Here is a 23,136-nt window from a genome sequence, read left to right on the forward strand (position 1 = left end):
ATTAGCTCAGACACAAGCATGTATTTTCTGAAGAAGTGCCACAGACATTAAAGGAAGTGAACAAAAGTCTCTAGTGCATTAGATCCTCTACAGAGTATTTAGAGAGACAAGGAAAAGAATTGGAAAGAATTGGAACACAATGAAGAGTTGGCAACATGTATCAGTTAAGGAAATACATCAATTGAAGAGACATATCAGATCCATCTAAATAGGTTCACTATTATGTAATTTGTGGGAGGTTTTTTGTTTGTTTGTTTATTTGTTTGTTTGTTTTTAGTTTTTGCAAGGCAGTGGGGTTAAGTGGCTTGCCCAAGGCCACACAGCTAGGTAATTATTAAGTGTCTGAGACTGGATTTGAACTCCTGACTCCAGGGCCAGTGCTCTATCCACTGCACCACCTAGCCTCCCCAACTACATCACCTAGCTGTCCCAATTCATGGGAGTTTTAAGAGAATTTTTCAATAGTTTAATGAATGAAGTTCAAGATAATTTGCTTTTTTTTACTACAGTAAATCCTAATATTATAGGTAGCCTCTCTATTGCATTATAATGGAAAGCACTTTGCAAATAATTTATTCTATCCTGATAATGATCCTGTGACACAGATGCTATTACTATCCTCATTTTATGAATTAAAAAATTGGGGAAATTTATTCAATTACTTGCTCAGAATCACATAGCTAACAAAATTTTGAGTTTGAATTTGAACTTGAATATTTCTGATTATGGGTCCAAGTTCTTTCCACTTTGATTTTCAGCTTACTAGAATATTATACACTACACCTTGATTTTAAATAAAGCTATTTCAAGCTCTTTTATATTTATTTCATTCTTGATGTAATTATTTCATATCTTCATTAAATATTTACTGATTCACTCTGGTCTTATATTCTTTATCTCCCTCCAATTTCCCTTCCTTATCCTTAACATAATTCTAAAATATTTAAAAAAGAAGAAATTATTCATAGGCAAAGCTATTGTCTGATAGAATTATATTGTGGGAATCTGGTTATGATTCTGAATGATGAAGCTGGCATCAAGGATTATTTTTCTATTTGTACTCCTCTAAATGCACTTCCTAGTTCATGGTCACAATCCATGTTTTTAATCTTAGATGTAAAATAAGGTTGAAGTTCAACTACCTGTGAAATAAATCTGTTAAAATACAAATGAACTCTTTCCTATACTAATTTTTGAGAAATATATTCTTACAAGTTATTTGCTTTTTTATACTTGATTGAATCTTGACCTATCTTGTTTCATTGCATTCCTGGCAGTCAATCTTATCACTTACTTATCAGAGTTCTTTCATAATTCTGATTTCATAAGTAGAATTAATTATCAGCCCACTGAATACTTGTGAACATGGAGATAAACACCTTTGGTGCAATAACATAGAAAATCTACAAGAAAAAAATATTTATGGTAATTAGGGTCAAAACTTTTGGAGTAAATTTACATTGATTTTTTTCTATGAGATGTTTGGGTGTATGTAGTGGTATTGGTGTATGTGTGACATATGAATACTAAAGTTTGCCAAAATTTCTACCAGAATCTCAAATTTCAAAGGACAATGTGTCCCACTCAGAGGATTACTGATAATGCCATTCAGTAATCCAGAGAAGCAGTCAGGGGTGGTTGAACAAGGAGAAAATCAGCACAAGGACTGAGTTTGGAAAGAGTGAAGAACAAAGTCAGAAAGGAAATGCAATGAAGGAAAGAATTAACTATAAACTTAAACAAATGACTTAAATATTACAAGCATATCTGCTCATTGAAAGATAAGAGATTTGTCTTATTTGATATCTAAGGGTAAGTTAAAAGATTTGTCTTTTCTCTAAAGTTATATTTATTTTTTATTATTCTATAAATATTTCATTTATTTTCTAATTACATTCAATGGTAGCTTCTACTAAGCATTTTTTTCAAACTTACTTACAGTTTTTCTGACAGTTTTTATCAAAGAATTAGTTCTTATCCTAGAAGCTGCACTCTTTAAGTTTACAAAACAGTATATTGCTGTAATGCTTTTTTTTTTTTGGTCTCTTTTGTACCTAATCTATTCCACCGATTCACTGCTCTATTTCATAGCCAGTACCAGACAGGTTTGATAACTAATGCTTTATATTATAAGATTAGGTCTTGTATGGCTATACTGCCTTCTTTTGCATTTTTTTATTAATTCCCTTGGTTTTCTCAACCTTTTGTTCCTACAAAAGAATTTAAGTACTATTTTTTGCTAACTCACTAAAGCAATTGTTTTGAAAAATTCGATCTGAATGGCACTAAATAAGTAGGTAAATTTAAGTAAAAATTGCCATTTTTGGTAGTAACTCGACCTCCCCATGAACAATTGATATTGGCCAAGTTATTTTGATCTGATTTTATTTTTGTGAAAAGTATTTTAAAGTTGTTCTAATAAATTTTTGGAATATGCCATGGCAGGTATAGTCCCAAATATTTTCTTTTATTTGAAGTTATTTTAAATGGGATTCTTCTTTCTGTCTCTTGCTGTTATGTCTTGTTAGTAATATACAGAAATGATGAGAATTTGTGGGTTTGTTTTATATCTTGAAACTTTGCTAAAGTTTTTCCAGTAGAGTTTTAGAGGATTTTGAGAGGTTATTTAGGTATATCATCATTTCATCTTCATAGACTGAAAGTTTTGTTTCTTCATTCTCATTTATAATTCCTTCAATTTCATTTTCTTCTCTTATTGATAATGCACACATTTCCAATACAATATTAAAAAACAGGCATCCTTCTTTCACCTGATTTTATTGGGAATGCTTTTAACTTTTCTACCTTACATATAATGCTTGTTGATGGTTTCAAATACATGATGCTTCTCATTTTCAGAGAAGAATACATGTATTTCTACACTCTAATGTTCTTAGCATGTGTGGGTGCTGCATTCCGTCAAAAGATTTTTTTTTAGTATCTATTGAGATAATCATATGATTTCCTGTTTGGCTTGTTATTGATATAAATAATTATGCTGACAGTTTTCCTAATATTGTACCAACCCTGCATTCCTGACATGAATTCTACATGACATGGAATGAATTACAGGAGCTGATGCTAAACACAGGGAGTAGAACCAAGATAATACTGAACACATTAAAAACAACATTGTGAGATGATCAGCCTTGATGGATGCAGCTCCTCTCAGCTGTTCAAAGAGCTAGGACAATCCCAGGAGACAGACTGTGGAAAATTCCTTCCCTGACAAAAGTAAGAAAAATAAAACAAACAAACAAAAAAATGCTTCAGAATCTGAATGAGAACTCAATATTTAAAAACATTCTCTTGTATAATTTGTCCTATTTCATGGCTTTCTTTCTTTTCCCTTAATTCTAATTACTCATATTGAACATGACTAATCTTTAAACATGTTAAATACAAATGTGTATGTCCAATATTGACCTGACTGTTCACTACAGAGGGCAGGAAGGTAGGAGGGGAGAGTGGAAGGAAAATATGCAAATTAAAAATATACATATGCATATAGATGAATGTTGAAAAATTTTACATGTAAATAGAAAAAATCAAAATATTAATTAAAAAGTAAATCCTTCTTAATCAAAGTATATTATCCTAGTGATAATTTGTTATAATCACTTTGCTAACACTTAATTTAAAATATTCACATTCATACTCATTAGAGAGATTGGTCTAGAATTTCTTTCTCGGGTTTGTCTCTTCCTGGTTTATGTATGAGCTCCATATTAATGTCATAGAAGGAACTAAGTAAAGTTCCTGCTACACATATTTTTTCAAATAGTTTATATAAAATTGGAACCAGTTGTTCCTTGAATGTTTGATAGAATTCATTTGTGAATAGATTTGGTCATGGAAATTTTTCTTGGGGAGTCCATTGATGGCTTGTTGGATTTATTTTTTTTCTGAGATACGGTTACTTAAGTATTTAATTTTCTCTTTTTTGACATGGGAAATTCATATCTTTTAAATATTCATCCATTTCTCTTAGATTATCAAATTTAGTGGCATACAGTTTGGCAAAATTGATCTGAACTATTTAATTTCCTCCTCATTGGTGGTAAATTCACCTTTTTAATTTTTGATACTAGTAATTTGCTTTTCTTCTTTCTTTTTTAAATCAAATTTTAAAACAGTTCTATTTGTTATATTGTCTTTAATTCATAAAACTAATCCCTGGTTTTATTTATTAGTTCAACAGCTTTCTGGATTAATTTTATTAATTTAATTAATCTTAATTAAATTCATTGTAAGTTCATTTACTTTCTGAAATATTGTATTCCAAAACCTCTACTCCATTATGATAGTAGCTGAGTGATCCTAATTTTGGGTTAATAGTATTTGAATTATTTCTTTCTTACTGCTTTCAGAATTCCTTCTTGATCTGGAATCTATCATTTTGGCTATAATATTCCTGTGAAATTATATTTGGGAATGCTATTTAAGAGGTAATCAACTAATTTTTTTTTCAATGTCTATTTTGTCTTCCTGTTCTAAGATACACGGGCAAGTTTCCTTTAAAATTTCACAAAATATTTTATCTAAGATTTGATTTAATCATTTCTTTCAAGAAGTTAAATTATTCTTAAATTGTTTTTCCTGAGTTTCCAGGTCATTTTATTTATTTAATTATTTTTTTTTGGCTAGGTTTTGCATTTTCTAATGCTAAAACCATCTGAATTGCTTTTATTATTTCTAAATGTCTTGTGGATTTATTAGCTTGCATTTGGGTATTTATGATTTTTAGGCAGTGCATAAATTCAATGATGTTTTATGTTGATATTGCCATTTTGGCAATTCTGATATATCAAGAGTTACTATTTTTCTTTTTTTTAAGAGTTTTAAAATCCAATTTAGTCACTTAAAATGATAGTAATAGATTATATTTTTCATGCTTCATTATGAAGACTTATACTTTTGCATTTTTTACCATTATTACTATCATTCATTTTTTTACATAGTCTTTATTGATGGGCATATTGCTATGTTAATTCTGCTCTGTTTATACTTTATCCCTTTTTATAAGATTTTTTCTCATTTTTTTAAAAAAAATTTTATTTTTTATTTTTATTTTTAAATTTTATTTTTATTTTTAGATTTTAAATTTCCATTTTTATGGTATAATAATAACCCTTTATCTTGATAGAGGAAATGATTCAGCAATTTCCCATATATTGTCCACATTGTTAGTTTCTAGGTTTTTCTTCTGTCATGTGTTAAGGTATTATGAATGTTTTTGTATGTATGTCTCCCACTTGATTACCCAGCACATTATTTAAAGAAAGATTTTATTTATTTTGAGTCTTTCAATTTCCCACAGAAGGCAGTCTCTTAGTCTTTACATTGTGTACATGGTATGCATTGATCTAAGTGAAATGTGATGAGAGAGAAATCATATCTCTAAGGAAGAAAAATAAAGTATAAGAGATAGCAAAATTACATAAGATAACAGGTGTTTTTTCCATAAATTAAAGGTAATACTCTTTGGAATTTGTTCAAACTCCACAATTCTTTTTATGGATACAGATGGTATTCTCCATGGCAGATAGCACAAAATTGTACCTGATTGTTGCACTGATAGAATGAACAAGTTCATCAGGGTTGATCATCCCCATATTGCTACTAGGGTGTACAGTGTTTTTCTGGTTCTGCTCATCTGAATCAGTATCAGTTCATGCAAATCCTTCCATGCTTTCCTGAATTGCCATCCCTCCTGGTTTCTAATAGAACAATATTGTTCCATGACATACATATACCACATTTTGTTAAGCCATTCCCCAAATGAAGGACATTCACTTAATCTCCAATTCTTTGCCACCACAAACAGGGTTGCTATGAATATTTTTTTGTACAAGTGATGTTTTTTACACTTTTTCCTCATCTCTTCAGGGTATACACCCAGTAGGGTATTGTTGGATCAACAGTTATGCCCATTATGGTTGCCCTTTGAGTGAAATTCCAAACTGTTTTCCAAAAAGATTGGATGAGTTCACAGCACCACCAACAATACATTAAGTGTCCCAGATTTCCCACATCAATTCCAACATTGATCATTTTCCTTGCTGGTCATATTGGCTTGTCTAAAAGGTGTGAAGTGGTACCTCAGAGATATTTTAATTTGCATTTCTCTACTAAGTAGTAATATATAGCAATTTTTGATATGACTATGGATCACTTTGATTTCATCTGTAAATTGCTTTCTGCATATCCTTTGACCATTTGCCAAATGGGGAATAGCTTGGTTTCTTTTTTGAAAATTTGCCTCAGTTTTCTGTACATTTTAAAAATGAGTCCTTTGTCAGAAATACTAGTTGTAAAAATTGCTTACCAATTTACTACACTTCTTTGATCTTGGTTACAGTGGTTTTGTCTGTGCAAAACCTTTTTAATTTAATGTAATAAAAATTATCTAGTTTGTTTTTAATGATGTTATCCATTTCTGACTTAGTCATAAATTTCTTCCCTTTCCATAGATCTCACAGGTATAGTACTCCTTGATCTTCTAGTTTGCTTTTAATATTGTTTTTTTATGTCTAAATCCTGTATACATTTTGATTTTACCTCAGTATAGGGTGTGAGGTGTTAGTCTAATCCAAATTTTTTCCCATATTAACTTCCAATTTTCCCAGCAGTTTTTTTTATTGAAGAGAGAGATTTTATTCCAATCATTGGACTCTGTGTTTATCACACAGCAGATTACTATAATCATTTCCTGCTATTGCACCTAGTCCATTCCACTGATCCACCACTTTATTTCTTAGCCATTGCCAGACAGTTTTGATGATTGATGCTTTATAATATAATTTTAGATCTGGTAAGGCTAAGCCTCCTTCTTTTGCACTTTTTTACATTGAATCCCAGGAAATTCTTGATTTTTATTTCTCCATGTATTTAATTACAACTTTTTCTAACTCATTAAAGTAATGTTTTGGAAATTTGATTGGTAGGACACTAAACAAGTAGTTTAGTTTTTGTACAATTTTCATTTTTATTATATTAGCTCAACTTATCCATGAGCAGTTGACATTTGTCCAGTTATTTAAATCTGATGTTATTCATGCGAGAAGTGTTTTATAATTGTTTTCAAAAATTTCTGAGTCTGCCTTGGCAAATAGCCTCCCAGATATTTTATATTGTCTGAGGTTACTTTTAATGGGATTTCTCCTCCTAGCTCTTTCTGCAGAATCTTGGTAGTAATATATATATATATAATATATATATATAGAAATGCTGAGGATTTATGAGGGTTTATTTTATATCATGCTATTTTGCTAAAGTTGCTCATTATTTCTAGTAGTTTTTAGATGATTTGGGGATATTCTAGGTATACTACGATGCCATTTGCAAAGAGTGAGGGTTTTGTTTTTTCCTTCCGAATTCTGATCCTTTTCATTTTCTTTTTCTTCTCTTATTGATGGAGATAAAATTTCTAAAGACTGAATAGTAGTGGTGATAATGGGGATCCTTTTTTCACCCCTGATCTTATTAGGAATGCATCTAGCCTTGTTGATGCTTGTTGATTGTTTCAGAGAGATATGCTTATGATTCTAAGGAACAAGTGGATTTATTCCTACAATCTCTAGAATTTTTAGTAAAAATGGGTGCTATGTTTTGACAAAAAAAAATTTGAGCATCTATTGATATAATCATATGAATTTTTGATATGTTTTTTATTGATATAATTAATTATACTAACAGTTTTCCTAATATTGCACCAACCCTACAATGCCTGGAATAAATCCTACTTGATCATAGTGTATTATCCTAGTGATAACTTGTTGTAATCTTTTGTCAAGATTTTAGTTAAGATTTTTGCATCTATATTCAACAGGCATATAGGTCCATAATTTTCTTTCTCTGTTAAACTATTCCTGCCTTAGGTATCAGCAGCATATTGGTGTCATAGAAAAAGTTATTCAGAGTTCAGTCTTCACCTATTTTTCCAAAGTTTTTTATAGAATTGTAAGCAATTGTTCTTTAAATGTTTGATAGAATTCACGTGTGCATTCATCTAACCTTTGGAGATTTTTTCTTAGGGACTTCAATAAAGGCTTGTTGAATTTTTTTTTCTGATACAGGGTTATTTAGGTTAGGTTAATTTCCTCTTTATTTTATATGGGAAATATATTTTTCTTAATATTCATCCATTTCACTTAGATTGTCAAAACTTTTGGCAGAGTTAAGCAAAATAATTCTGAATTATTTCTTTAATTTCCTCCTCATTGATGGTGAGTTCACATTTTTCATTTAGGATTCTAGCAATTGTGTTTTATTCTTTTTTTAATCAAATTGAACAGAGGTTTATCAATTTTATTTTTTTTCATAAAACCAACTCTAGATTTCATTTATTAGTTCAATAGTTTTCTTGCTTTTGAATTTATTAATTTCTCTAATTTTTAGAATTTCTAATTTGGTATTTAATTTGAGGTTTTTAATTTGTTCTTTCTCTAATTTTTTAGTTTCATATTAAGTTCATTGATTCCTTCTTTCTCTAATTTATTATTGTAAACAATTAATTATATAATATATCCCCTGACATCCACCTTGAGTGTATCCCATAAGTTTTGGTGTGTTGTTGAATTATTGGCATTCTCTAGGATGAAATAATTAATTCTTTCTATAATTTGTTGCTTGATCCACTCATTCCTTAAAATGAGTCTGCTTTGTTTCCAGTTATTTCCATGAATAAATCTCCCTAGCCAAATATTACATATGATATTCATTGCATTATTATCTGAGAAAGATGTAGTAACTATTTCTGCCTTTCTGCAATTGATCATTAGTTTTTATGCCTTAATACATGGTCAATTTTTGTGTAAGAGTCATGAGAATCCTTCTCCCTCTTGGGGAATATATCCAGTTTCATCTTATTGGAAAACTATTGTTTTTTCTTCACCCTTTTTTGTAACCTTTTCATGTGTCTTTGAACCTCCTGATTGATATCCAAATTTTCTATTTAGCTCTGGTCTTTTCATCAGGAAATGAAGGAATTCTCCCATTTTTTCTGCTTCCAATGAGTTTCTTGTAAGCATCATATCATAGAATTCTGGTTTTTAATCTACTCTGCTATTCACTTACATTTTAAGGGAGAGTCCATCCCATTCATATTCAAATTCAATGTCCTCCATAAGGCTATCATAGCTAGGTTTTCTAGCAATCTGTTTACCTCCTAATCTTCCTTCTTGTTTATTTTTTTTATTAGATTTATCTAAATCTGAGTGTGGGACTTTGAGGCTTCACACTAGTAGAGTTTTGACGTCTGTGTCTTCCTGTGGCTCTTTCAACATATCCTCTAAGAATGTGATGCTATACCATTGGGTATATACCTGTTTAGTATTGAAATTACTTTATTGTTTGTGGTACATTTTAGTAGGATATAGTTTCCTTCCTTATCTCTTTTAACACTATTTTTGCAGTAGCATTGTCTGAGATAATGATTGCTACCCCTGCTTTTTTCACTTCAACTGAAGCAAAATATACTTTGCTGTAACCTTTTACTATTACTCCATATGTATCTCTCTGCTTCTCATTTGAAGAAACTTATTTGTTTCTTGTAAGCAGCATATTGTAGGATTCTGATTTTTAATCCACTATATTCATTTACATTTTAAGGGAGAGTTCATCCCATTCACATTCAAAATTATCATTACTAACTCTTTATTATCCTCCATCCTATGTTCCCTTTGTTTGTGTTTCCCCCCGTTTTTCCCTTTATCCATATTCCCCAATATTTTGTTTCTTAATACCACCACCTTCAGGGGTTTGCCCTCCTATATCAACCCCCATCTTCTTTCTTTCCCCTTTACTTTTGCCCCTTCATCCTTCCCTTCCTTATGTTAGTTACCCTTTTTCTCCCCATTCCTGTCCCCCCTTCCTTTTTCCCCCTTTTAATATGTGAATGGTAAGATAAATTTCTTAACGTAAGGGAGTGTGTGTAAGTTAAATTTAAGCCATGTCTGATGAGCTGAAAATTCAGGGGATTCTCAAAGCCTCCATTCTTTCCCTCTTTTACATTAGATCTTTTGTACCTCTTAATGTAATGATATTTAACCCAATCAATCTCCTCCATTTTCCCATCTCCTTACTGTCCCCCTTTTCAATGAGGTCACATTTTAAATCATTCTATCTGAATCACAGAAAAGTAATGATTGTCCATTGCTTCTAGCTAATTAAATTCTCTCTAATGGAATTACAATTCTTGAGCATTATTAGAGTCTTTCTTCCTGGTATGGATATAACCAGTTTCATCTTATTGGATAGCACTCTCACGGATAAGTTATAAGTGACCATCACTTTTGGCTAAGTATATTCTCTCTAATAGATTTACAATTCTCAAGAGTTATGAGAATTTTTCTCCCAGGTGGTGATATAACCAGTTTCATTTTATTGGATAGCAGTTGTTTTTGTCTTTACCCTTTTTTTTAACCTTTTCATGTTTCTTTGAGCCTCCTGTTTGATGTCCAACTTTTCTATTTAGCTCTGGTCTTTTCATCAGGAAATGTTGGAATTCTCCCATTTTGTCAAATATCCATCTTTTCCCTGGAAGAGGAGGCTCAGCTTGCCAGATAGTGGATTCTTGGCTGCATTGCAAGTTCCCTTGCTTTTTGGAATATCTCATTCCAGGCCCTTTGATCCCTTAATGTTGATACAGTCAGATCCTGCATTATCCTTATAGTGACTCCTTGGTATTTAAGTTGTTTCTATCCGGCTGCTTGCAGGATTTTTGTCTTTTTTCTGGTAGTTCTGGAATATATCCATAACATTTCTTGGTGTTTTCATGTTAGGATCTCTTTCTGGAAGGGATTGATGTAGTCTTTCAATAAATATTTTGTCCTCTTGTTCCATGATATCTGGTCAATTTTCTATCAAAAAATCTGTAACATTAAGTCCAGGCTTTTTTTTTTTCCTTTACAATGTTTTCAGTAAGGATTATAATTCTCAGGCTGGGGTCAGCTAGGTGGTACAATGGATAGAGCACTGATCCTGGAGTCAGGAGTACCTGAGTTCAGATCTGCCCTTAGACACAATAATTACCTAGCTGTGTGGCCTTGGGCAAGTCACTTAACCCCATTTGCTTGCAAAAAATAAACCTAAAAAAATAATTCTTAGCCTGTGCCTTCCTGAACTATTCTCAAGGACCATGGTTTTGCTGATGAGGTATTTTACATTTTCTTCTATTATTTTGATATTTTGGTTTTGTTAACAGAATTTTGTTGTCTCATGAAGTCATTAGTTTCCACAGATTCCATTTGTTATTTTAGAGAAGAATTTTCTTTATTTAACTTTTGCAACTCCTTTTCAAATTGGTCAGTTCTATTTTTGAATGAGTTTTCCATCTGCCCAAGTGTAGTTTTGAGAGAACTATTTTCTTTTTTGCATTTTCCCAAGTGAGTATCTGAGAGAATTTTTCTCATTTTGTGTTTGTCCAATTGTATTTTCCAAAGATTTGTTTTTTTTTTTGAGATGCTACTTTTCTCTTGAAGGTGTTAATTTTCTGTTGAGTTACTTTTCCCAGTTTTTCCAATTGATTTTTTTAGTTTTTTTTGCAAGGCCAGTGGGGTCAAGGGCCTTGCCTAAGGCCACAAAGCTAAGTAATTATTAAGGGTCTGTGGGCGGATTTCAACTCCAGGGACAGTTATCTGTCCAATGCACTACTTGGCCATCCCCCAATTGATTTTTAAACTCCTTCCTGATTTCTCCAAGGAAGTATTTTTTGGGATGGAGATCAAGGTATATTCTTCTCAGCAGTGCTAGTTCTCTCTCTGGATTATAATCAATTATTTTTAAGTATTTCTCCATGCCCCCCTCTGCTGGCCTTTCTTAATTTTCCTAGGATATTATGTTGGGGGAGGGACTGGCTCTCAGAGGTTTGCTTTTTAATACCCTAGAGTCTTTGTTCACTTGGCTTAGTAATTCTAAGGGGCAGCCAGTAGGGAGGCTGGTGACTTTCTCTGGAGTGTTTGAAGCCCTCTCCCTAATCCTGGAGGGAATGAGGGGTGGCAGCAGTGACTGAAATATCCTTGAAGAAGGGGCTAGTCCCTCTGGAAGGGAGTTAATCTCGCTTCCATCTGAGTGAAGTCTGTTGCTCACACCTGAGCCTGAAGGGGTGGGTTGGGGGCATTCATTCTGTTGGGGGCATTCATTTTGGGAAGAGTACTTTGCAAAAAGAATGAAGGTCAGGTCCCTTCCCAGCTGGTCATTTTCAAGATGTGCTCTGCAACTCTCTATGTTGGAACTCACCCTGCTGTAGACTGGGGCTCACCAGAGCTCCTCTCCCCCCAGCCAAAGATTCCACAGCTAAAGTTTGTCCTCAGACCACAAATCACTAAAGCCTCTGTGGCTAAGGCTGCTCCTCTGCTTTCTACCTGCTACTGTACCTGCACTGGCCCTCTGGTCACTGTTCTCTATTCACCCATGGTCCCCTGAGACAGACCTTGTTGGTAGGTGTTCTCCTAGCTTCTCATTCTGGGTTTTGTAGAATGAATTTCTGTTAAGAGGTTTCTTTCATGTTGTTTTGGAGAGGGAACCAGGATCACTTAGAACAGTGCCTGTTTTCTCTCTTCCATCTCGGCCAAAATTCAAGAGTTACTTCCTTCCATATTTTGGTGCCTCTTTTTTTAAAAAAAAATTTATTTAGTGTAGTCATGTACAACATGTTCAGCTTGTAAAAGAAAATAGAGGAACCACATCCCCTTGCCCTAAAATTTCAAGAAAAATTCTAAAAAGTACGCTTCAATCTGTATTTAGATACAACCAGTTTTTTTTTTCTTGGCATAGATAGCATTTTTCTTCATAAATCCTTCTGTTTTGCCTTGGTTTTTGTATTGCTGAGAATAACTAAGTCATTAACAAATGATCATCTTACAAAATTTCTTTTACTTTGGACATATAATATATTTTACTGTTCATTAACTCTGAATACTCTTTTATGTATTTCTCCAATAATAGTGAGTTAAAACACTTTTTGATATGGCTATACAAAGCTTTGATTACTTCATCTGAAATCAGTTCATATTTTTGATCATTTATCCATTGGGAAATTTCTTTTATTTTTTTTATAAATTTGACTCAGTCCCCTTTGTGTTTAAGGATATATACTCCTAACTGCATTAACAAGGAGAAAATTTCATTAAAATTAACAGCATCATTTTCTCAAGGAAGAATGAAAATATTTTAATTGTACTAAGTGCCTTATGCTTTCCCTTTCCTATTTATCTTTTTATGTCTCTTCTCACTCTTGTATTTGAAATCAATTTTTTCAGCTCTGGTAATTTCAGCAGTAAAATTTGAAAGTCCCCTACTTCATTGAATATCCACCTTTTTCCTTGGATGAGTAAGCCCAGTTTTGCTCGGCAGTTGATTTTTGGTTGTAATCCAAGATCTTTTTTCTTTCCTGATATATAATGTGCCAAATCTTCATATTATTTCATGTAAAAACTGCTAATGTTATCCTTATTGTGCCTCCCCATTACTTCAATTATTTCTTTCTAATTATTTTTCAAATTCTAGAGCTCCAGATCAAGGAAATTAGCCATGCTTGAAATAATTTCTCCTTGCAATGAGAATTCTAAAACTTGATTATAATATTCCTGGAATTTTTCATTTGCGAATCACTTTTAGGAAATAATTAGTGAATTCTTTCATTTTCTATTTTCCCTTTGGTTCTAGAATAGAAGGGTATTTTTCTTTTTTTAATTATTTTATTTATTTAAGGCAAAAGGGTTAAGTGACTTGCCAAATGTCATACAGCTAGGCAATTATTAAATGTCTGAGGCTGGATTTGAAATCAGGTTCTCCTGGTTGCAAGGTTGATATTCTATCCACTGTGTGACCTAGCTGCCTCAGTGGTATTTTACTTGATAATGTTTTGCATCTGGCTTTGATTCAGTCCAATAAATTCCAAATTATCTCACCTGAATCTATTTTGCAGGTATTTTTTTTTGCCAAAAGATGTTTTAAATTGTCTCCAATTTTTTTGTATTATTTTGGTTTTGTTAAATTGCTTCTTGAGTTCACATAAAGTAATTAGCTTCCATTTGTTCAATTTTAATTTTTAAGGAATTATTTTTTTTTTCAGTGAGCCTTGATATCATTTTTTATTTGGTCAATTTACATTTGAAGGGATTTTTTTTTTTCAATGAATTTTTGGATTTCATTTTCCATTTGATCAATTTTGCTTTTTAAGTCATTCCTCCAAAATTACCTCATTATCCTAACATTTCTAATTCTATTAATGCTTGTTGCAAAAGTTCACAAACTAGTATTATTTCATGAACCTTCACACTCATTCCTTCCCTTTCTTTAGAATATCAAATGGAACCCATTGGTAAATTTTATCAATTTCATCTCCACAGTGTTTTGTATCTACTTCTCTCTGTTCTCATTACAGTTGCCCTAATTCAAATCATTATCATGTAACTCTATTGCAATAACATCATAATTGTTATCCAACAAAAATTTATCACCTTTTAAATCAAGCTTTCACATTCCTGCCAACTTTTTATTGTACCTCTCAAAGATGATCTTGAGTGGCTGCCAATCGCCTCAAACCAATTCTTCTGTTTGGCATTTAATCCCCTCATAAATTTACCTGAGTTTATCATTTTTAGGCTAATTATACATGATCACCTATTACATGTTACATGCTGCAGATTTATCTATTTTCCTCTATTCTAAATAAGACATTTCATCCTATCATCTTAATCTCTGCATAACCTGAACCTCATCGCATTCTTAGAGTATATTCACTTTTCTAGTGTTACTAATACAATTTTATTTAAGGATCAAATTGTTATGCATACTTCTAGTGGACCTTGTTATTTCCCTTAGGTGTTCTTCCCCCTCAATAAACAAAACAAAACAAAATATAAATCTGGATTTATTTTCCCTGTATTTCACACTTATTTATGCCTAACTATTTGATGGCAGATAACAGTTATATGCACATACACACACACACACATATGTATGTATCTACACATATACATATAAATACACATATATACTCATGCATACATAAATTTATATATAATATACACACATATATATTCACATATACATAAATTTATATATATATATATATATATATTTTTTTTTCCCCACAGTGCTGGCCTAGCTCAAAGCACATTGTAGGCATTTAAAAAGTAATTGTTGAATTCATCGCAAACATTTGGTAAACTGTAAAGATTATTAAAAATCTCAGAAATATAAGTTTTTGATTAGTGCTTAAAATAGTTGATTTAATAAAAGATCTTTTTTCACTCAAAGAGACTTTATTGACTACATAGAACAGATTTATACTATGATTTTGTTCCCTAGTGAGATTAGTAGTTAAAGAAAGAAATTATAAACCCAATATAGCATCAGAGAAATAAGTGGTGCACTATGAAGAAAACTTTTTATCAGATAATCAGAGCACTGAGCAATATTAGGGTACTTCTTGGGTATTTCCAAGATGGTGGCAGAAAGCCAGCATACTCCTGGAGATTTTCTTTATATAATATTAAATGAAGCCTCTACACAAATATTAAAATTACAGATTTCACCAAAGAGAAAAAAAAATCAAAACAAGTTTTCAACTGTAGTCATCATGGAGGATAATCAAGGAACATATATCTCTTCAAGGGAAGTGGAGAAGTAAAAATCAGGCAGGAGGGAGAATGTGAAAATCAATGGGATTCTTGCCTAGGCCCTGGCAACTAAATAGCAAATCAGCAGGGAAGGGCCCGTCCCCAAACAAAATCTGAACCTTGGAATCACTAGGACAAAAAGACAGGACTAAACTGGGAACAAACCACTGCATAGGCAGACTCTGGAAATAAAGGAGGAAACAAACCTCCACATGGCCAATGATTGGGTCATATAGGCAACATCTTGATCAGTGATAAGGCAAGGATCAGACCACAGACCCTGTATATAAAGCTCAGGACTACACTCCTTATACCCCCAGGAGCAGATGTCAACAATAAAACTGAGCAAAACACTAAAAGAGCACTAACCATAGAAAGCTACTATGTAAAGAGGAATATAAAAATGCTATCTGAGAAGAAGAAGCTAGTGACAAATTGCCTATATGGGAAGTCTCAAAAGAGTGTATGATCTGCAGACAATTCCTAAACCTCATCAATTAAAAAAAAAAAAAGGAAGAGAGGAAGAATAAAAACAGAGAAAAGAAATAAGAGCCATGCAGGAAAATCATGAAAAAACAATTCACCAAAGAAATCAGCTTCTTTAGAAATAAAAATAAAAATAACCAACAGTCCAAGAATGTAACTCTTCAAAAAGTAAAAAAAAATGGCAAACTGAAAAAGGAATGCAACCTAGCACAAAGGAAAATTAACCACCTGGAAATGGAAACAAAAAAGCTAGCTGAAGAAAATAATACCCCCCCATTAGAATTGGATAATTAGAAACTAAAGAATCTTTGAGTCACCAAGATTCCATCATACACCATCAAAAGGCTGAAAAAAATTGAAGAATACATAAAATCCCTTTAAAGAAAAGTGAATGACCTGGAAAATAGATTCAGGAGAGATAATATATGAATTATTGTTTTACCAGAAATACTGGATCATAAGAAGTGCCTGGATAATATATTTCAGAAAGTTATCAGAGAAAACTGTTCCAATGTACAGATAGAGGACAAAATAGTCCTTGAAAGAATATATAGAACTCATCCAGAAAGAAACTCCAGGATAAAAACTTCAAGAACTATCATGCCCAAATTCCAAAATTTTTAAATAAAAGAGAAAATACTGCAAACAGGCAAAAAGGAAGCACCTTCATAATTGCTCAGGACTTCAACATTAAAGGCTCTAGGAGTAGCTAGTTGGTGTGGTGGATAGTGTCCTGGCTGTGGGGTCAGAAGTACTTGAATTCAAATCCAGCCTCAGACACTTAATAATTACCTAGCTGTGTGGAGTTGGGCAAACCACTTAACCACATTGCCTTGCAAAAAAAAAAAAATAATTAATTAATTAAAGGCTATTGTTTAAAGAAAAGGACTTAGGTTTAGAACCAAGAATTAAATATCCTGCAAAATTCAACATATTCTGTCCAGGGATAAGAAGGATGTTCAATGAAGTAGAATACTTCCAAAATTTACTGAAAGAAAGACCAGAACTGTACAGAGAATTCAATCTTCAAATACTAGTAACAAGAGATGCATAAAAAAGTAAATGGACAGGGAAAAAAGAACAAATGTTAATCATGAAAATATAAATTATATAAAACCCTTCAAGGGAAGAGAACACTTGCAACTCCTGGGAATTGTAGTTCTTGTAGGATAGTTTAAAGGGTTTATTGTAGTTGAAAAAATTGTACTTAGAGATTATGGGTTTAGCTGATTCTTGTCCTTTATTATTGAAGAAGAAGAAAATGACATGTTTGAGACAAACTGCAGTATGTCTGACTGGGACTGATCACACAAATACTAGCCCAGAATGCTGTCTAAACTTATGCATATGATGTGTCCATTGAGGGTCTTTAATTCTGCCTTGCTCATAAAATTCAGCACTTTCCCTGATGAGAGTATTTTATGCTGGATAGTCCTTTGCCTGTGCCTGCTATGCCTTACAATCAATCATAAAGTTCTTAAGAGACTGGGGGTCCCAGTATTTAGAGTACTTAAGAGTCTCTATACATAATTAAATCAGAAATGATTTTACTTTGCTAAATACTTAGAAATTTCTAGTATAATAGGGGCAGAGGGTGGGGGTCTATTTAGATGGACTGGACATAAACAGATTAGGAAGTGATCTTATCTTAATACATACTTTGCTAACCAGTTTTTAAGTACTGCAGTTGGGGAGCTAAAGGGACAGTGGGAGAGAGTGTACCAGATAATTTAGTTGGGGAGAACTGTACATCTAGAGTTGGAATACTATGGAGATGGAGGGAGAGAGTATATTTAGAGGGAGTAAACATGAAAACAACCTGAAGCAATTTTGCTTTGCTTGATGTTTTGACTTCAATTGGAAGGAATATGCTTGGGGAGTGAAGTATAAATAGTTCGTGAAATGATTTGGCTTTGCATGATGTTTTGGCTCATGAGGATTAAGTGTCAATGAAGGATACTTGAAAAGGCAGTGAGGTTAAAAGTAATTATAATTTGAAGTTATTCCAGACTTGAGAAGTATTTTTATAATAAACCATAAGAGAAGAGGATACTAAGTGATGATAAAACAATATTGCTTATCAGTCAAGGATTAAATCAATCAATCTTTGAGATTAATACTTTTATCAGGTGAGATAAAAGAAGTCTATTTTGACAAAGGGAATGTAAGAAGAAAACAGGATTAGAACAATTAGCACATGAAAAAAAATGATTATAATAGGAGAAGTCTAGGCATTAGTAGATAAATGACACCAGGTGAAGAGGCACAAAGAAATATTATAGTATAGGGACAGAAGGGAGAATATGAACACAGAGTAAATCCTACTCCATGGATTTCCCCAGAGAAGCAATAACATAATTCTCAATTGGGTTTATAAAAATTTGTCCTATAGGGAAGGATGGGAGAATGGGAAAGAAAAGGGAAAATGAGACTCACAAAAGGAAAGATTAAAGTATAAGTCAAAGTAAGTTTAAAGTTAAAATTTAAAAAAGAAAACTTAAAGAGGGAAAGGAGTAAAATATAAGTGAGGAGGAAAAAGAAGAAAGGGAAGAGAAAAATATAAATGGTGAAAGAAAGCATGTAAGAAAATATAGAATTAGTAATCTTAACTATAAATGTGAATGGAATGAACACTCCATAAAACACAAGTGGACAGCACAGCAAAAAAGTATTAAAAACCATAATCCTACATTATGTTGTTTACAAAAAAAACATATCTGAAGCAGAGGAACAGACACAGGGCAAAGGCAAAAGACTGGAGCAAAGTATATTCTACTTCAGCAGAAGTTTAAAAATTATGCATAACAATCCTGATTTCAGAAAAAGCAAAAGTATATCTCATTAAAAAATGGAAGGAAAGAAACTACAACTTCTTATAAAACAGCATAGGCAATGAAGTTATAATATTATTAAACATATATGCACCTGATACTATAGCATCCCAATTCTTAGTGCAGAAACTGAATGAGTTAAAAGGAGGCATAAATAGTAAAACAATAATAGTGGAGGCCATAAACCTTCTTCTCTCAGAACTAGATATATTTAACCACAAAAAAACAAGAGAAAATTTAAAAGGTGAATAAAATTTTAGAAAACATAGACATGGTCGACCTCTAGAGAAATTGGAGATCAAAAAGAGTATACATTGTCATTGAGTACTTGATACCTATATGAAAAATGAGCATGTACTAGAGCATAAAAACTTCAAATGCAGAAATGTAGAAATAACAAATGTATATTTTTCAGATTATGATGCAATAAAAATATGTTAAATAAAGGTTCATGGAAAGACAAAACAAAAATTAATTGGAATCTGAATATTTAATTTATACTTATTTCTAAAGAATGAGTGGATCAAACAACAAAACATAGAAAAAAGCAATCATTTCTTCCAAGATAATGCTAACAATGAGACTTCATAGCAAAATTTAAGGGATGCAGGAGGTGGCTACATGGTGAAGTGAATAGAGAGCACTGGACCTGGAGTCAGGAGTAACTGAGTTCAAATCTGGCCTCAGACACTTAATTACTTAGCTGTGAGGCCTTGGGCAAGTCATTTAAACCCATTTGCCTTGCAAAAACCTAAAAAAAAGTTAAGGGATGTTAGCAAAGCAGTTTTTAGGAGAATTTTTATATCTCTCTGCTTATTTGAATTAAACAGAGAAAGTTGATCAGTGAAATGAGTATGCAAGTAAAAAATCTGTAAAAAAGAACAAATTAAAGATTTGCAATGAAATATCAAATTAGAAATTCTGAAAATCAAAGAAGAGAGTAAAAAAATTCAAAGCAAACCATTGATCTAATAAATAAGAAAAGAAGTTTGTTTTATGAAAAAAATAAAAAAATAAACAAACTTTTAGATAATCTGATTTTAAAAAAAGAAAGAAGAATACAAAATTAATTACCAGTGTCAAAAATGAAAAGGGTGAACTCACCTGCAATGGGGAGGAAATTAAAGAAATAGTTTTTAGCCATTTATTATTGACTCTATGCCAATAAATTTCATAACCTGATTGAAATGGAAGAATATTTACAAAAAATAAAAACTATTCAGTGACAAAGAAATAATAGACCAATCTTTCTATTGAATATTGAGGCAAAAATATTAAATGAAATTTTAATAATGAGATTATAGCTACCTATTACATAGAAAATACACTATGATCAAGCAGGATTTATACCAGGTAGAGATATTTCAATTTTAGGAAAACACTAATTGAACAAATAAGAAACAAAGCCAACAGGAAGCTTATGAATATCTCAGAAGATGCTGAAAATGTCTTTGACAAGATACAACATTCATCCTTATTAAAAACACTAGACATTATAGTAAATAGAGTTATATATAAATGGAGTTTTCCTTAAAATAATAATCATAATTTCTCCAAAATTATCAATGAATATTATATATAATGGGTATAAATTAGAACCATTTACAATAAGAGCAGAGGTAAAATGAGTATGCCCATTATTTCCATTACTATTCAATATGGTATCAGAAATGTTAGCTTTAGCATTAAATAAAGATAAAGAAATTTAATGAATTAGAATTGGCAATAAAGTAGCAAGACTTTCACTCTTTGTAGATGATATGATAATTTACTTGGAGAACCCTAGAAAATCATTAAAAAATTATTTGAAACAATTAGCATATTCAGCAAAGTAGCAGGATATAAACATTTCTATATATTAAAAAACATAGCCCAAGGACAAGAGTTAGAAAAAGAAATTCCATTTAAAGTAACTGATGGCCACTTAAAATACTTGAGAATCTAATTGCCAAGACAAACCCCAAAACTGTATGAGCACATTTACAAAATACTTGTCATACAAATAAAATCAGATCTAAGTAACTGGAAAAAATTTCAATTGCTCATGGTTATGTTTTGCTAATATAATAAAAATAACAGTTCTACTCAAATAAATTGCTTATTTTGTACCATATCTATGAAACTACCAAATAACTACTTTATCAACTAAAAATGGTGATAAAATTCATCTGGACCAGCAAAAGATCAAGAATATGGGAACAGCTAGGTGGCTCAGTGGATAGAGCACTGGTCCTGGAATCAGGAGCACCTGAGTTCAAATCTGACCTCAGACAATTAATAATTACCTAGCAGTGTAGCCTTGAGCAAGCCACTGAATCCCATTGCCTTGCAAAACAAAAAAGGAATGAAGGGAACTAATGAAAAAGAATGCAAAGGAAGGTAGCCTAGTTCTCCCAGATCTAAAATATACTATAAAGGAATAGTCATGAAAACATCCTGGTATTGCATAAGAACTAGAATAATGAACCAAGGGATTAGAATAGCTCCAAAAGAAACAATAGTAAATGACTATAGACAGCACTCTTTTGTTTTACAAGCTCAAAGACATTATCTTCTGGTATGAGAAGTTAATATTCAACAATTGTTGGGAAAACTGGAAAACTATTTGGCAAAAATTAGACATAAATCCTCATTTTACATCCTATACCAAGATCATTGGGTATATGATTTAGACATAAAAGATGATACCATAGACTAATTAAAAGATCAAGAAATACTCTATCTGTTAGACCTATTTCAGAACAAACAAAAAATAGAGTATATTTCAATTTTCAAAATGAATGATTTTGACCATTTTAAATTAAAAAGTTTTTATACTAAAACAATGCTGTCAAGATTATAAGAAAAACAACAAGCTGAGAAACAATTTTCACAATTAGTGGTTATGATATAGGTCTCATTTCTAAAATTTGTGGAGAATTGAATCAAATTTATAATGTTACAAGTTATTCTTCAGTTGACAAATTATCAAAGGATGTGACCAGGCAGTTTCCAAATGAAGAAATTAAAGCTATGTATAATCATATGAAAAATGCTACAAATCATTCCTGATAAAAGAAATAAAAATTAAGAAAACTATAAGGTTCCACTTCATAGCTATCAGATTGGCTAGATGACAAAAAAGGGACAATTATCAATGCTGGAAAAGTTGGGGGAGGTTTGAATCATTAATGCTCTGTTGGTGTAATTGTGAACAAAGTCAACCATTCTGGAGAACAATATTGAACTATGCCCAAAAAAAGCAATAAAACTGATCATACCGTTGACCTAACAATACCAATACTAGGTCAATATTAAAAGAAATCCTTAAAAAATGGGAAAAGTTCCATATGTTCCAACATTTCCATTGCAGCTACTTTTGTACTGGCATGGAATTGGAAATGGAGAGGATTTCCATCAATTGGAGAATGACTGAACAATTTAAGATATATGAATGTTATGAAGTACTATTTTTCTATAAGAAACCACGAATGGTCAGATGCTAGAGAAGCACGGAAAGAATTACAGGAATTGATACCCTGTGGAGGGAATAGATCCAAGAGAAAACTGCATACATTAACAACAACATTGGGAACTAATTAACTTAGAAGGATGCAGCTCCACTTAGTAGTTCAGAAAACTAGGACAATCCTGAGAGAACTCTTATAGATAATGCTATCCATATCCAGTTAAAGAAAAAAGTGAAACAAGAATACAGATAACAAAACAAATGATACAATCTAAATGACCTCTATATTCCCTTTTTAAAAAATTTTTCTTATGTTTTTCCTTCCTGCTCCATGTTTTTCTTTCTTTTCTCTTAGTCCTAATTCCACTAACAGAAAATAACTATTATGTAGATATATTGAAGACAAATATAGATGCACAATGTTGACTATTCAAATCATTCAAATCAAGGGAAGATAGAAGAAAATTGTAAATAAGCTTGTTAATGTATAATAAAAAGCTTTCATAAAATGTAATTGGAAGAGTAAAACAAAATATCAAAAAAAAGAAATGCAGTGCTATATGACAAACATTTTAGGTTACCTTAATAAGACCAATTAAACCTATTATTTCTGAACTGACTGGCTGATGAAGTAAATATTTATTTTGATTTTATGGCATTATCTACAGATGGCATGTAATAAGACTGTATTTTGAGTTCTAAAATCCTCTTTAAAGTTTCAAACAGTTCATAAAGTTCTGAT

At 31.8% G+C, this 23,136-nt stretch overlaps 1 long non-coding RNA gene across 1 annotated transcript; it reads left to right on the forward strand.

Annotated features, from left to right (window-relative positions):
• The first annotated feature begins 1,628 nt into the window (after window positions 1-1,628).
• Window positions 1,629-4,449, forward strand: LOC141498110 (uncharacterized). The gene is made up of 3 exons (XR_012471561.1): window positions 1,629-1,812; window positions 3,073-3,234; window positions 4,371-4,449. It is a non-coding gene; the product is annotated as an uncharacterized LOC141498110 (long non-coding RNA).
• The last annotated feature ends 18,687 nt before the right edge of the window (window positions 4,450-23,136 follow it).

The sequence above is a fragment of the Macrotis lagotis genome, chromosome X (genome assembly GCF_037893015.1).
Source record: "Macrotis lagotis isolate mMagLag1 chromosome X, bilby.v1.9.chrom.fasta, whole genome shotgun sequence".
In the NCBI taxonomy this organism is placed as follows: domain Eukaryota; kingdom Metazoa; phylum Chordata; class Mammalia; order Peramelemorphia; family Peramelidae; genus Macrotis; species Macrotis lagotis.